This window comes from Solea solea, chromosome 12 (genome assembly GCF_958295425.1).
Source record: "Solea solea chromosome 12, fSolSol10.1, whole genome shotgun sequence".
Taxonomy (NCBI): Eukaryota; Metazoa; Chordata; class Actinopteri; order Pleuronectiformes; family Soleidae; genus Solea; species Solea solea.
In genome coordinates this window covers 26,594,688-26,612,286 of record NC_081145.1, presented here as the reverse complement: position 1 = coordinate 26,612,286, position 17,599 = coordinate 26,594,688, and the positions used below count along the sequence as shown (strand labels likewise).

The 17,599-nt window shown below is 41.0% G+C and overlaps 1 protein-coding gene across 2 annotated transcripts in view; it reads left to right on the top strand.

Moving 5' to 3' along the window:
• The first annotated feature begins 1,556 nt into the window (after window positions 1-1,556).
• siah1 (siah E3 ubiquitin protein ligase 1) overlaps window positions 1,557-17,599 on the top strand; it is a 29,822-nt gene continuing 13,779 nt past the window's right edge. The window contains exon 1 of one of the 2 annotated variants that reach the window (XM_058646081.1): window positions 1,557-1,751. The gene's annotated coding sequence lies outside the window, so the exon portion shown is untranslated. Of the gene's footprint in view, window positions 1,770-17,599 lie in introns of both variants that reach the window. The other variant, XM_058646082.1, reaches the window with a different exon arrangement.

The following is a 17,599-nucleotide window of genomic DNA, read 5'->3' as shown; positions in this document are numbered from 1 at the left end:
GTTTGTCTCCGTATGTGTCCCTATGACGGATTGGCGACCTGTCCGGGGTAGTACTCCTCCAAGTACCACCAGAGGAAGCTTGCGTACCACTGGTGGTACACATAACACAGTTTGAGAACCATGAGTGTAGACTACTTGTTTTTCCCCGCCTGGGCGTGGTCTGTAACTGTATAAATCCATGTGGAAGACTAGACTATGTCAATATGGACACATGCAGATTGGTCTAAACAAAGTCTCATTACTAAGTCACCTGCTAAATTTGAAGCCTGTTGCACAGATTGTGATTTAAATGTATCGATAAATGTGTGAAAATATGGGTCTTTTAACCAAAACTGGTCCAGATGAATAATTAACACGACATATATGTGTTGTAGTTGTGCTCTGGCTGTTAAACAGTGTATAATGACACGAATGAATGGGTGCTACACTGTGTTCTGACTGTGCCTAAAGCCGCTGCTTATGGCAGGACAATAGGATTACATTTACAAAAAGTCTGCTCTTTTTCTCTCACTTTTCCTGCGCTGTCTGAGTGATCCTGCCTCGCCCTGCCATGCACTCACGCTTCTCATTTCATTTACATAACCAATCCTTCCCTGTAATCCCAGTCTCTGTGATGATGATGATGATGATGTCAAGTGGGAGTGGAGGAGGGTGGAGGACTCCCCTCTGTCCACATGTCCTCGTAATCTTAATCTCACACTGCTACACGTCATGCAAGACAAACTCTAGTGGTCTTAATCTGAATCGATGAAACTTTGGCTCTTTTTTTTTCTTTTCTATTAAAATCAATAGAATGTGTCACAAATGATCACATTTGTCAGACAGACATTCATTTGCTACTTTTATGTTAATTTTGTACGTTCTCTGTGGTCAAATGTTGTTATTTGGCCTATTTCTTTTAAACATTTCCAGGGTTAATCAATCAATTTTATTTTCTAAAAAGAAAAATAACCCCTTCAGACGCTTCATACTTCATGAAGTCTTCTGAAAAAACCCTGAGTAGTGATGAGTGACTTATAAATACTCATAACACTGCTGAAAACAACACAAAGGAATAGAATGGGCTTTAATGCTTTGATTAATCCATCCATCCATGTATTTACTGTAAATAAGTCATTTCATATAGAGGTCGACTAAGAAGTCGGCTTTTCTATGGCACTAAATCAAGCTGGTATGTTTGGCCAGCTTTATATAATATACAGTATATACATATATTTTTTAAGAAAATGATACACTGCATACAAATGCTGAATTTAGATAAAGGTTTGTGTCTGCAATGCAGTGCACTTGTATTTTTTTTAAATAAAAGCAACATATAAAGTACATGAAATAGGTAATATAAATAAACTTTTGTATGTATGTTTTAGTGGATTTAGCAGGATTCTGTAAACAAAAAATGTTAAATTAACATTCATAAATTTAATTAAATGATGATAAGTCGATGCTGATGGTGAAAAATCTGCCATATTCATTAATTAATCAGTCTTCCTTTAGTTATTGTCGTGTATTATTATGCTCTCAGTCGTTCGTGGCGGGCGCGCTCCCGAGTCAAACTTCAGCAACTGTGCGCGCTCCGGAGCGGCTGGCTGGTACTTAACGCCTGGCGTCTCGTCTCTGGTCCAAGAGCAGCGGTGCGAATGTGTACGGCGAGCCTTGCGAATGAAACACGCTAAAGAGGGATCGTGTGTACATTTCTCCGCCACACATTCGCCCGTGAGTCCGCACTGAACGGAAAGGATACTCCGTCCGAGGTGAGAAGCTGAACCGAGGCGAGTGAAACATCAGATTTTCTCTGCTCCGTGTGTCCGTGTATGTATGTGTATGTGTGTGTGTGGTGGGGGGGAAAACAACAGCTCTGCTGTAGCAGACATTAGCTCCCCCTCGTTAGCGCCGCGCTAATGCTAGTGCTAATAGCTGAGCTTGGCAGGATGAAAAAAAGCTGCTTTAGCTGCCGTTGCTGCCTTGTTTGCTATCATGACGTCCCGGCTCGTGTGCGTTGTGCATGCGATTGACGTGTCCGTCAAACGTACGCGGCTGTTGCCGGTCATTAAAGTGTCCACGGAGACGTTTAAAGTCCTAGCTTGTTACGGTAAGCTAGCCCCAGCTAAAAGGGAGCACTGCTTTACGGCAAGTCAAGGCCCTCGTATGTGTGTGTGTGTGTAACAGTAAAGCCGAGTAGGGGCACACTGTCGTCTGCCTTGTCGGTACGGGCCGTTTCGGTTCCCAAAGCAGGTTAGTTCAGGTCAACAGAAACCTATCGTGGCATTTGTTTTGTGTAGCATTGTCACTGGTTCAGTGACGGCTGAGGAGGAGGAAGTGATGACTTCATGTTTACTCTGAGACTGAAAACCGTGTGGCTGCTGCTGCTGCCAAGAGATCCCACAGTCCGTGACTGTGTTCTTATGACCTGTGTCCAAGAGGAGGACGCGTGAATGTCAATCTAGTGTGTGTGTTATTGTTATTGCTCAGATTTTTTCTGATGTGCGTTACGACACGTTCATGTAGTCAGTTTGGACACCTGTTAGATGTGTTGTTAATGATGCTGTCACAAACGTGGACACTAAAGGCACCACGGTTTGACCTCTGACAAAAGTTTACTCAATCATGGTATTGAAATTGATTTAAGAGCACACGTTTTGTTGTTGTACACATACTGGCTGCTTGTTTTCTTTTTGTTTTAACATGTGTTGAATTGTGCAGTGTCTGATGTAGGAAAGGGATATCAATGATATCAATACCAGTTTGTTAAAGGGCCCGATTATCTGTTGTTGTACATTCGCAGACCACTTATTTCTATTTAAACATGTACAGAATAAAGAGTTTTATGGAGAAACGAGAAGTTATGTACAACTTGGGATTGACTGATAACATTTTTTCAGGGACTATATCAATAGTTAATGAGAAAGATAACCAATGTTGGAACTGGTATAGTTTTGAAGACATCTACACTACATTACATTACATTACATGTCATGTCATTTAGCAGACACTTTTAACCAAAGTGACAAGAAGTGCATTTCAACATTTGGGTACAAACAAGCGCTAGAAGTAAGTCAAACTATAAATTGCTAGTAAGTGTTTTTTTTTTTTTTTTTTTTTTTTTGTCGTTGTCGTCGTTGTCTTAGTTGAGGTAGAGTTGAAAGTGAGGGGGCAGCAAGCCGGTTTGTCGATGCAGAGTGGGCGGGTTGGGGTGTAGGTTTTGATCATGTCTTGGATGTAGGCTGGACCGGATCCGTTTGTAGCATGGAATGGAAGCACTAGCGTCTTGAAGCGGATGCGAGCAGCTACAGGAAGCCGGTGAAGGGAGCGAAGAAGCGGTGTAGTATGAGAGGACTTTGGTAAGTTGAAGACCAGTCGAGCTGCTGCATTCTGGAAGAACTGCAGAGGGTCGTATGGCACACGCAGGGAGACCAGCCAGGAGGGAGTTGCAGTAGTCCAAGCGTGAGATGACAAGAGCCTGGACCAGAACTTGTGCCGCCTTCTGGGTTAGAAGAGGTCAGATCCTTCTGATGTTGTGCAACATGTATCTGCAAGATCGAGCTGTTGCAGCAAAGTTGGCAGTGAGGCAGAGATGGTCGTCCAATGTCACACCCAGGTTCCTTGCGGTATGAGAGGGAGCTACCACAGAGTTGTCGAGTGTGATGGTCAGGTCTGTGGTGGGAGAGCCCTTTCCTTTAAGAAAAAGAAACTCGGTTTTGTCAAGATTGAGTTTCAAGTGATGGTCCGACATCCATTGAGAGATGTCAGTCAGACAAGCAGAGATCTGTTCTGCTACGTGTGTTTCAGACCAGAGGAAAGATAGATGATTTGGGTGTTGTCAGTGTAGCTGTGATGTGTGAACCAAGAGAGTTGATGTACAGAGAGAAGAGGATGGCTGTGTGTAAAAAAAAATACCCTGTAGATCAGTAGCTTTTATCACATCTGGCATTAACAAATAGCCTATGCCATGTTCCAAATCACCTACACCACCTTTCTTCCCTACTTTTTGCAGGTCGTGTTGGCCATGTCTACATACCTTAATGCATTCTGTTGGTGCTGTGTGATTGGGTGTTTCAGATATTCCCGTTAACAAGTAGTTGATTAGGTTTCCTCTGAGAAGTTGCTGGTGCCAAAAGTGAACTCATGAACACAGAAAATAGACTCGAAGTGCAGCGTGCACATTTGAAAGTAGACACAGTGACCACTTAATAAATAAACAGTGCTCATTGGATTTATGGATGTAAGCTTGATTTATGAAAGGTAAGCAGTAAGTTTGGAAGGAAATTGCAGTGTCTTCTAATGGCGCATTTCCACCGGCTCCACGGCACGGTTTAAGTAGTGTTTCCACTAGCAAAGTACCTGCTGAGTTGGTACTATGCCATGATTGGTCAGACTGCCGGCCACTGACAGTGCCGTCACAAGAAGTGGCGTCCCACACGAACAGCGGCAAACTGTAGATCACTTAAAACTGTTTAACAATCCTAAAAACTTGGTTAATCTCCAACAACTACCAGGGAAATCTCTATATTTAACAGAGGAGTCTGGTATATTTAGGGACAGCATCGGCGATTGCGAGCGGCATCACAGACCACTGCTGCTGTAGTCTGTGGATTAGGAGTCTGTGCTTCGGAGATGTGTGGACAAAAATCAAGCCGAACACTGCTGAACTGTAGATCACTTAAAACTACTTAACAATCCTAAAAACATGGATTAATCTCCAACAACTACAGGAATCTGGTCTAAAGTCACTAGTCACTCTGTGTGTGTCGCATATAAAACTAAGTCACAGCAGTTTCACTCAGCTATGCAGTGATGACTCCGCCCACGTTAAGTAGGTACTTTTTTGTAGTGGAGATGCAACCTAATCGTGCCGTGTCATGCCGTGCCCAGTAGAGCCGGTGGAAATGCACCATAAGATGACGTCTGCACATGTGAATGTGATTCCAAGGGGTGGGTCAAAATATTATTTGGTGATATATTGCCATCCCTCCTCGTGCAATACAATAATCGATACGCCTGGGCAAATATTGATATTTAAATTAATTAAGGCACTCTAAAGTAAACCGTCCCTGCCAGTTGCTCAAATGAATGAGGGAAACTTGGGTGGAAGTTACCTGGCTGAAGAAGAGTGAGTTTACTGCGATATAATGGTGGTGAAAGCTACGTTAAGAGATGCTCCATCCATGTTCAATACATAGACTTATTGCACTTTGTTCTCTGTGTTGTAAATAAATGGAGAAATCCTGCACCTTTAACCTTTTCATGGACGTTTTGTTTTCTTCACTTGGACAGATATCTCGATGTATCGCTATATGATATGTCTTGCAATATGTTGATTATCACAGAATTGTTGTATCGTGATATTATTGGTATCGTGGACCATGTATTGTATCGTGAGGTACCCTGATATTCCCACACTTAATTGCAATACTAAAGCTTCAAATGTTCAAAAAAGCACTCTGAGAATGCCAACCTCAGCGAAAGGCCACTCACCTTTCTTGCAAGGTTAACAATACTGGAGGTCACAATTAACTCAAAAGCTCAAACTTTGCTTTTATGACAGTTTGTTTTACTGGTTTTCAGTGTTTGTGCCAACAGGAAGACACAGGTATAAAAGTAGTTTTCTTTGGGTTTTATACCCGACGTTATGTCATTTTTAAAGTGCAAGAGAGACATCTAGTCTGTGTTGACTGATCTTGAATATTCAACACAGCTACTGTAAAGGCTGATAATTACTGTTTTTGTCACATTTTCTCATTGATAATGTACGTCCGGGTTTGTGGATGCAATTTCAGCTCTCTCTCTGCATTTTCATTTACTGCTAACGCTAGTCAGTGAATTCAGAAAATTCTCACTTAAACCCTAATTAGGTTACATTTGTCTCTCGTGATGTTGTGCTTGCTCTACAACAGAAATACTGTATTATTTTATATAAATTCAAGGAACATCTGTCTGTCTGTTGATTGCATAATTGTCCAAGAGGTTTGCTTCAAACTTGGTGATTTACCCAGTAAGGACGATTGCGTTGGAGTTTGTAAAATTCAGTTATCGGCCTCATTTCTAAGTAATAATTGGTGTCTATCAACCAATATCTGTCAGCCACTATTACTAGGGATGCCATTGTGTGCAGTGCTGATTTTGGTGCTGTACGGATAATACAGATCTCAGTAGAAATGTGACTAATATATCAGTCGAACAGGTTACTTGACAGGCTTCAAACTTGGCAGGTGACTCCCTAATGGCACCAGTGTGTGCAGTGCCGACTTTGACATTGTTAGGATAACATTAATAAACAGCAATTGATGTGTAATAAAACATGTTGATGTCACACAGCTCCCCCTCTGTATGTGCTAATGCCCAGATGTTGTAAAGCAGCAAGGTTGGAAGGTGGAAAGTGGGTCAGATGACTTCTTGTAAAACCAGTGTGGTTTGGCGGTGTGCTGAACTAGAAAAATGGAAATAAGGTTTTCTGTGGGCTGCGTCGGAACAAACTGGCATGTTATGCACACAAACACATTGAGCACAGGCAAGTTGACATCAATCTGTAAAAACAATATGATGTTGCACAAAACAATATGATGTTGCACAAATGCACAAACCGGGACAGTTTGTGCATTTGTGTTTTCTAGACAAATCGATAAGGAATTTCTGTTTGTTAAATTTCTATGTAAGGATCAGCGAAATAAGCTGTTAATTAAAAAAATAATAATTAAAAAAATAATAATAAAAATAAGACACAATATACGTTCAATAAATCCCATAAATTAAAATGTTAGACTTGTAGATTATTTTGCAGGAAGATGGGTGAAAAATAAGCTGCTATGTTTTTTTGCTTTACTGAAAATGTGTGGCTCCTGTGTGTTGAGTGGTCGAGGTTAAATAAGCAACTATAAAATTACTTAATACAATTCTGTTTCACCGTAGGTCTTACAGGTTAAGCACTTATCAGTAAGGAGCGAATGCTTTTGGGCTGTGTTTGTCTGATTTATGAGCAGTAGCACTGGAAATAAAAGACAGCTTTGGAGGAAAATCTTCTGGTGATGTTGGTGATGGCCCTAGGAAGAGTGGTGAGATTATGGTGGTGATCTGGATTTAGGATTTTTCCCTTTTCAAGATTTTTCTCTGCTTTGTATTCTGCTGTTAAGTGTTAGGTCAACTTTATTTCCAGGGCTGACCATAGTGCTTAAAAAAAAAAAAAAGGTACAGCAGGAACGTAAAACACAGTGATATCTGTCCGGATAGTATGTTCTCATCTCAAAGGGAAGGCCAGAGAGAAGATTTCGAAAGTGATTTCCCAAGAAATTCTTGGTCGACTGAAGCCCTGAAATTTCGACTCAAAATCGACTAGTCGAGGGGGGGTGGCTGACGGCTCTGAAAGCATTTTGCATCATGTGCATCCGCGCAATATCATAGCGCATGATTTCTGAAAATATACTATGTACTATACTACGTTGATATCAGTGCAATATCAACTGTTGAGGAATATTTAGATGATTTGTCTCTGTGCATGTCCTCGCACAGAGCGAGACTGAACATACTGTAGCTCAGCTTCGCGGCTGAGACACAAATAGATTGCTGTCGTTGCAGGCGAGTGCGCTTGCAGTTATAAAATGAATCAATGATTATTAGACTAAAACATTGAAATATGCCAATTCTGATATGTTCATGTACTCAAGACGGACGGAGCAACATAACGAAGACAAGTTAGCTTCCCTTTGTAGTCGAGCTGTGATATGCAAACTGTTGCTGGCAAATTTTGCATTCGAATTTTTTTTAGCCATCTATTTTTGTAAAATGCTGCCACACCGCCAATGTCTTTGACATGGATGTTAGAGGACTGACTGTAACACAAATTAAATAAAACCACCAGTCGTTCTTTAATCTTTCTGTCTCCTGTGGGTTGGGCTAATCCAAAATACTGAAAAACAAGGGGGGTGTTTTCTGAAGACACGCTGTTACCTGTGGAACAGGGGTGCTCTGAAAACACCCTGATTAACACTTGGTACATTCCTCCAGATGAAATCAAATTAACCATAGACTGTATGAAATTAACATGGCAAAAAGTCGACTTATCAGAATTTGAGTCGAACCAGACTCATCAGTTGACCAGTCGACCAGGACTTTACAGCCCTACTAGCAGGGGGCGAATTTAATGTGAGGGGGTAAGCTGATCCATAACAAGGTGACAGCTATTGAAAAGGCTCAATTGCCCAGGGTTTGATCTGAGTTTGAGTGTGTTTTTAAAACTGTTTAAAAGTGCTGTTTCGATAGTTCAGTTCATCTGTAGCTGTACCTACATGATATATTGTATTAAGACTACATACGCGGTACAAATACACACTTCAGCCTCAGCCTGAATCATGCCCCAAAACCCCACAAAGTTATTTAAAGATACAAAAGGTGTTTTTGATCAAAAGCACAAGGTTGTAATGGCAACCACCTGGGTGATGAGTATCATGTTTGTGAGAATAATTACTCTAATTGTGTAATTTTGCCACGTTAGAGCTGCTTTCAAGACCATTCAGGATCCAGACATCACACTCGTGCGCAGCCAGCTTACAAGATGTAATTGAGGGAGTAAATCAGGGGGAAAAAAGCCTGGTTTCCACATCCAAGTAGAATTTTACCCGCGGCTTGATGAGCAAATCTTTAGAGGAACAATTTTATTCATTTAAAAGCCCAGCACACCTGTACATTGTTATGATACCGTATCCCTTCATTCAGATTTAAATTTGAACTTTATTTACACATTACAATGTACAAAATAAAACAGAGGTTATCCAGGATATTTCAGGAGTAAAGTAGGTGGTGTAGACAGTGTTTGACAGTCCAGCTGAGGACAGAGATATAGATTTAAATGAGAACATAAATATCAATAACAAAAACAGGACAAAAACAGGGTTAGAGGTTAAATTGTAGTACTTTAGCTTCCATAGTGTTAAGAGTTTATGCAATAGTTTAGTGTGTACAGGAGTGATTGGAAGTAGGTTAGGGAAACACAATCATCCGTTTCTGATCAAACTAAGAATTTACCTGTAATTTTCTTGCATGTAAAGCCAAACAATAGAACTCTGTTTTGAACTTTTAGGTGACTGTTGAGCTTTTTGGTTCAGGTAAGGCAAGGGAGGTTTTTTTATGTAGCACCATTCATGCACAAGGCAATTCAAAATGCAATAGATGCAATGAAAGTATGATTTATGATAATCAAGCAGGCAAAAAGAGGCCTAAGAATTTATGGAAAACAATTTACAAACAATTTGTCACCAATTTAACAGCATGTTTCAGGGAACGGTTGAGGTTATTGTTTCATCCTCACAGTGACACAAAGAACAAAGATGGTCTGTATTAATGCTAAATTTCACTGATTTAACATCAACAGGAAAGCACTTGTGCACTATTTTGAAGTGAAACTTCACAAACTCTATGTATGTACTCTAATACAAATTGCTTTAAACAAACATGGGAGCTGTCAGACACCTCAATGCCTTTGTTTTGCTGATTGTGTGTTACAGTAGTACAGTGTTGGATGTGCTGTACTTGGTACGTCCCATGGGCTTTCAGTCACGATTATAGCAGCTTAGTGGCTTGATAATATGGCCACTGGGATGGCTCTCATATGTAGGTGGATGGTGACAGATGCCATGATGATGAGGAGGAGGATGAGGATTTATGTCATGGATGGAAAACACTGATCCCTGTGAAATCCCTGGACTTTCATACCTTGTTTTTTATCCGGACGAAAACGTAATTTTGCTTTGTAAGATGATGGTATGACTCCTGCATCGTATATATGTGGATTTTTATTTAGTTATTTTTGTATATGCAGTGCAGTATTTGGTCACAGTGGCAATTTACACATGTATATTTGACCCATCCTCATATTTGTCGATATTTTGAATAGGGGTTGTATTAACAAATACTGACATATTTGTTTTTCCCTGCGCTCAGCTGCAGAGGTCATTTTATCTCTTCTGTAGTGAAATTAACGTGATATTTTGCATCCTTGTGTCACAGCAGATTTAATATAAATTTTCTTCAATTTGCAAAGTAAATTAACAAAATTGAGGGTGCAAGCAGCAAGAAGTCAAGGAGGTAGCAGCCTATTCAGGTTTAGTCATATTTGGGAGATCTTGGCATGTTTGTCGATATCTAATGTAATCTTTTAAAGCCAGTTTCCCTGTTAATAGTTGGAGATTAGACCACGTTTTTAGGATCGTTAAGTCTTTTTAAATGATCTACAGTTCGGCATTGTTCAGCTTAATTCTTGTGTCAGACCTCTCTTCCTGTGATGGAACCTCGCCAGAGCAGGTACTTAAAGTATTTGGTACCAGGTACTATGCTAGTGGAAACACAACTTACCCGTGCTGTGTCGTACCAAGGCGAGGCAAGCCAAGCCGGTGGAAACACGCCATTATAGAAAGTACAGAAATGTTGAGTTTCCCCTCCACAGAGGAAACGGGCTTCTTTCAGTAGGTCTGGCTGGTGGATCATACGGTGCAGCTATTTACTGTTTTCCACTGTGTTTGGGGGTTGATGTCAGGAATGTGAGATCTGCAGTGAGGTCATGGCGTGATCTAAGTGCCTACTGTATGTGTGCAGATAGTGAAGAGGCACATGAACAGCTACAAACCTTGATTGTTGATTTCCACTCTCAATTCATATGATGGTTCCGCTGTGAATTATTAATCTGGTTTAGGATTTTTTAACCTTCACTGAGGAGGTTGTGTTTTCTGTTTTTCTTGTCGGCTGAGTTATTATTAAAAAATGACTGGCGTGACCCGTTAGGACACAAGGACACATTTCCACCTTGTGAGTTAGAATGTGTTAAGTGCCAGCGGGAAGTACGGACTGCACTTCCTTGACTAGTTATTCCCCCAAATGTCCGAATTGAGTGGGTATTCTTCAAAATGGATACTTCAGGGCCATGCAGTTTTGGCTTGAATGAAACTCATAGCTGGCTTAGTTAATATTTCAATAGAGATTTCCAAGTTTTCCTTTTTAAACGTATGTTTGAAATGATAAGAAATGAGTTTAAAGATGTGGTTCCACCTTTTATACACCGGTTTTTGTCCTTTTATGGCACTTTTGGTATCAGGCACGTCATTTTCCATTACCTCATAGTAAAAACTGCCGTGACGTTGTTTTTTTTACGCGTCCAGTTTTCTCTGGATCCTCTCGTCAGCCACTAAACAAAGGAACGTCTGCACCTCATCAATGGACCACGATGTATTTTTGCCCGTATGCTCGCTGTGGCGCTCTTGCCGGTTTTTAAAGAAAATGGAGGGTTTGATTCATGCGTCGGACGCGCACTCATGACTCATCCATACTCTGAATAATCAGTTGCCGGCAGACTGTTGACGTCTCATTTTTAGTATCGGCTCAGCTCGCTTGGAACCTCGCCAGAGCCGGTACTAAAAAAAACACCAAGTACCAGATATTATCCCTAATGGAAAAGCAAAGAAAACAAAACAGTAGAGTCGAGTAGTGCTACAACTGTATAATGCCAAAGCAGCATAGTGTATTTAATAGCCTAATTGTGTACATAATTTTTATATATATATATGTGTACGTAAATTGTTTTTCCCATAACTATTTTCAGGCTGTGATGTCTGGAGATGTCTGTTCCTGGAAAAACAGTGCTCAGATAAAGTATATTACAGCATACTTGTCTCATACTTGAATCTGAAATGATGTCACAGACGCACACTAGATGACACGGGTAACTGTTGCTGATTAGCTTGAGTTAATTTTGTCTCATTAACCTCATTTCCGCTAAAAGCTTTGTTTAAAATGTCTCATATTTGAATTTCACATGGTGCATCTGAGCTATCTGTCTGCTTCTCTTACTCCGCCTGTCTCCGACTCGTCACCTGATTACCCGTGTACCTGTGCATGCAAAGTGTCACATGGCAAAACACACACACACACTGTACCTGTTTCATGTGACAGTACCAGTTTCTACCAGGCATCTCAAAGCCATAGATGAACTGGTTGGGTTTTGGTGGTTTTAAGGTCACTTTTATCTCATAAAACAAACGTGATTACATCTCAAGAGCACAAAAACACTTTTGCAGACATTATTCAAACCCAGATTTTGTTCATGTCATTGGTAGCACTGTTTATTTTACTTTACAAATATTTTAGATTTCTATGCCAATACTGTCTGCATAAAGCAGAAGAATTTGGATCCGTTTCATTTCTGTGTTCCCTTTTTTCACAAGATAAAAAATAATAATACCTTAAGTTCCTTAATATTTGGGTGATGTGAGACTTTATAGTGATGGATGGAAACTGCCGCCTGATTGGATAACAGCTGCACTGTCCAGTGAATAGAGCTCAGCTCTCCCTCACATGACCGACAGCTGTTCTGACTATGTGTGTGTGTGTGTGTGAGACAGTGACTCATTGGCTCTGTACCAGTGAGGTAATTTGAGATCTCTTACTAATGCCAAAGGGAGTCCCTACTTGCTGTATCACTCTCTTTGTGTGTGTGTCTGTCTGTGCGTGAGCATAAGATACAAGGTGTGCGTGTGTAAGTGTGTAGTTTTTCCTTTGCTGTGATATCACGACTCTGCGTGGCTTCTCCATGGTAACAAGCTCTGGAGCTGCACAGTTGCTCGGTTGCTGTTTTTTCTGTTGTGGAAAAAAGGTGACTGCCAAAAGTGAAAGAAGTTATAACATTACCGCTAAAGGAAATGTCCTTCAGGATTCTTTTTATTTTGGGTGTTTTTTAAAGCCTGGAATCTACATTTTGTGTTATTATATATTTATATGTGTCAGAGAGACGGGGATCTATAAATGCAGACCATTTACCTTACACGTACAAATTAGCATAAGCCACAGTCCTTACAGAAAGGGAATGTTGCCTATTAATTAAGTAGTTGACTTATACATGAGAGTACTTTCTAAACAAACAAACAAAACACTCGACCTGAACTGAAATAAGCCACATGGCCCATGCAACTGACCCAAACACTCTTAAATCCAGGAACTGTGGGAACTGCTTGCCAGTTCCTGATACCCTGTGTTTGTTTGTTTCGTTCCACCTAAGAATAACAACAAAAAAGTCTGTATTCACATCTGTATCAGCCCATAATTGTACAGTCATCATGATTACAGATTAAATTGTAAATGGAAGCATCAGCTGATTTAAATATGGAAATTTGGGCAACTGCAACTAATAATTACTACTTAAAATCATCAAGTATTGTGATTTATTTCTGTTTTTTTCAGTTTCTTTGCTCCATATAATGTAAGAAATCATTAAACACTTAATAAATGTGTTTTGTCGACAAAAGAAGACAATCTTCTGACTTTTGCCCAAAATAATCATGATCAATCAATTATGAAAAAAAAAAATAGAGCAGAGTAGAACCTCCTTTTTTTTTGTATATGTTCAACTCACGAGTCTTGTTGCCCATCAATTAACTTCACTTATTGCTGTTTTCCTTTGGGGAAAATGTAGACATTTGCATAGCCGGAGTGTATTTAAGATGTAAATGATCCACCGCCTCCTCTCTTTGTAAACCCCTGGCTGTAGGTGATGAAGTGTTTGGCTCTGTGGAGATGAACTGCTGCCTGGTCCAGATGGCTCATTGTTATATCTGCTGCCCTGCCCCTTTAATAGCACACTTTGGGCATTGACCATTGTAACTAGCGCTGTTTTATAGCTTATCGCTGCGTGTGTGTTTCAGAGTGGGCTCTTTGTGTGCTCATATTTTTCTTCTTTCTTTATTTCTGACTGTATTACGTTCACATTGTCTGGCAATAATGTGAACAGATGCAGTGTAAGCACAGTGAAAGGAGCACACAGCGGTGTTTCCTCCTGTCTTCTCTTTTAAGCTGAGTGCGGCTGAATGTGCTTTCGCTGTGGCGGTTCAACCTGGCTCACATCATCTAAGAAAAGCGGCACCACAGACGCCCGCTGTCACATTGTGTTATGTCATAATGAAATTATCAGTGGCATTCATAGCAAGAGATCAAAGGAAAATAATTAAGGCTGCGAGCGGCGCTGAACAGCGCGTCACTCCCCCCAGTGCATGTCAGGTGTGCAGTCTTTCTGTGTACACACACACACACACACAGACACACCTGTCATTTCAGTGCTATATTACCACATACAATGTAGAATAAAGGCTTACTTCTAAGGACGGTGTAATACCACTTTATCATGACACATTGAGTTTGTTCTGATACTGATTCAAGTAACGATTATGTGTAACTTTCTTTATTAATCGATCAGTTGTTTGGTCCTTAAAGTATCAGAGAATGTTGTAAACATTGATTTGATGATCTATTGTTGTCTTTCCTCATACAACAATAATAACTGACATGCTAGGGCAAATATAGATATTTTAATGAACAAATTAAAGCCCTTTAAAGTAAACAGTCCCTGCCTGGGCGTCATTACTTGATGTCTCCTCGCAGGGGCGCTGCTCAAATGAATGAGGGAAACTCGGGTGGAAGTTACCTGGCTGAAGAAGAGGGAGTTTACAGCGGGATAATAGTGGAGAAAGCTACGTTAAGAGATGCTCCATCCACGTTCAATACGTAGACTCCGAGATTTGGGGAGTTTGTATCAAATTTCTTATCTTGGATCCTGTGATTTTTGACCAATATCACATTGATACTTGTACTGAGTATCAGTTTATCCCAACTTCCTGTTGTAAGTAGGTGGCACAATAATTATGTCACAATATTGACATGTCGGTGTCTCCAAGTCAGGACTCGAGAACATCAATAATTACTACTACTACGTCCTGTTCCACAAAGAAAGTGTGGCATTGCTTGTAGTTACCAAATTGATTCAGCCAAGCTGCATTTATCTTTACACGCTACATGTGAATTATTCCATGTTCCCAAAGCTGGCTGTTGCTTTTCTCTCCTGCTGACGAATAGATTCTGGCTGTCGGTGTTGTTTTTGCTTTCACTTGGGCTTCTTTTCCTGGGTGCCTCAGTTTTGTGTGTTTAGAGACACAGCCAGAGTGTATGGGACTGAGTCAGGGAAGGGAACAGATGACAAGTGAACTCGTTTGCATATCTCAACATGACTGAATCACAAGGGAGGCAATCCTCTGCTTTGAAGGAACACATTGTTTTTGTTTTTATCTGCAAGTTGCCGCTGTAATTAAGTGCCCAAGTTCAGTGGTTAAATGTAGTACGTTGGAGCAAACTGTCACACTTTATATTGAATGTGATATGCATGTCCAGTGGAAATCAATAGAACGTAAGGAAAGTACATTGGGAAATATGTAGAGTCACTAAGGACAGCTGGTGGTACTGCCTGCAGCCAGACAAGGCTGAAATTTGAGATTTGCACAACCACAGAGCCAGGCTGAGGGAGGGGGCAGAGGAGGCAATCCACGGAGGAGAAAGAAGGCAAAATATGCACGGCAAGCATGTAAGGAAATGTACACTGTGGAAAAAAAGGGGAAATAGAAAGACGCGGGGGCAGGGGCTCAAGAAAAAACTAGCAAGAATCAAACTGGAGTCTGCGTTAAAAAGAGGATTTGAGTAAAAAGAATTGGTGTGTGTTTGGCGTCGGCAGCCCAGTGCCTCGAGAGTCCACAGAGGAAGGGTGTGAATGAGCATGCTCTGTTTGGTCTGACATTGGATGCCGAGTTAGCCTCGCTGTCCGTCCTACACACACACAGCCGCAGCAGCAGTGACACCTAGCACACTCCAGGGGACAGAGAACATGGCTTGAATAAAAGCAGAGGGAAGGGGGGGGGGGGTCTGACACTGAAACTTTGTCTGGGACTTTCCCTTCTTTTCCTCTCCCTCGAGCTCCCGCTTTCTTGCAGCGAGAAACTCAGAGAGCAGGGCTTAGCATTCCAATCAGTGAAGGGATAGTTATACTACACGATTTTAAAAAAAGAAAAAAAAAATAGTTTGTCATACAATAACCTTATTTTGTGCCGGGAATGCTCCTTTCTTTTTTTTGCTGCAAAACTTGTCTTGCAAAAGGATCTATCTTTATAAAAACTATAGCGTTGCAGCACCAAACTTTTCACTACAAATGTAGCAGCAGGAGAAAATGAGGTGGAATTTTACATCCGGCGTTGATGAAAATCTAAAGAGACTCAACTTAAAATGTCTCGAGTTGCCTTCAGAGCCTAGTGGCCGGGAGCAGCCGGGGAGTGGCTACTAGTTGACCACACACTGGCGGACTAATGCGAGGCTTTTCTCTTCAGTGTAGGAGAAAGCAAATTAGTGACCTTTTTCTGTTTCTCTGTGCTGCAACACAAGCACCTAGCAACTGGCTTGGTGCTGCCTTTTAGTTTGGTGTTGGTAGCAGTCACCCAGGTCACAGGGTTTGATGGATGCCTGCTCCACTGCTTTGTTTTTCTTGCTGCTGTTGTAACTGAGGGACTTTTGGGGTTTTATATTCAGTAGTTTATGGGATTCCACTGATAAAGGCATACATACTTTGGTGTCTTTCTCTTCTCCGAGCCTCTTGTGGGCGTTTATTTTTGCAACTATCAAGCTTCCGCCCCGGTCTGGACACAGCACTCTTTCATTCTTTTATTACAGCCTGCCCTGGACCCTCATGTTCATACCCCTCCTAAAGGGGGGACGGAGTGGGAGAAATATGATCCTCTTTTTTGTGGTGTGTTTAGGGCAGCGGCAGCAACAGTGTGTGGTTTCCATGGAAAAGACTGGAGAAACATGGCACCAGGGGCCTGTGTGAATACTCTACCCCAAGTGAATTTGAAGCCCTTTAGCGTAGCTCTGCAAGCTCCACCCTGGAACTCCTTGTTCAGAATCTTCGCATGTGTTTCCACGAGGAGCGTGCACGCGATTAAAGGTGAAGCTTTTAAAAGATAATGCACATGATTGTGCACTCATTGTGGAAACTTAAATGCCTTTTCTCCTCGTCAGCTCTGTGTGTGTTTGGTGCAACTCGCCCTCTAGCCACAGCTAAGGTGTTGTAACTATGCTGAGTTAGTTTCGGGTTGATGGATTGCCATTCTTCTTCTGTACAGGGAACATGTTTAGCCAATTTTGCATATGCTGTACATTGGGACAGAAATGTTTGTTGAATAGTTTGTGTGGGTGAGTACATGAGACGCTGTGAGCAAGCTTTGCCTGCATGTATTGTGAATTATCCCTGTGTGTTGTGCATGAATATGGTGTAATTTGTGAAACTTAACAAATTGGCAAAACACAAAACACCTGAGCCATACTGGAAAAAAAACTTAATCAAAATGTAAAGTTTTAGTGACACAGCAACATCTATCAAATTTCTGAGAACAAGAATGTGCAGTTTGTCATATTTATTAAAAAAAATGTATTGGCCTGCCTCTCCACACGATTGCCAATCTTGTAGATATTTCACTTTACAACTCTTCTTAAAAAGAATAGACTCTGAGATCTGAGAACTGTGACCCCTGTCTGGTTAGTGATGAAAATAAACAAAAGCTCTATTCTCAAGAAAACTAGTGCGTCTCACTTGTGTGGCTGCTCTGAACATAGACAACTAAAACTTTCAAACTAAAAATGTGATTAATACCAGTTACCAACTGGTCTTGACATCACCCATAGGAATCTGAAGTCCCATTTTGAAGCCTCAAGTGGAACAAATTTACAAAATTGACATTGTGTTCTTTTGAAGACAAGC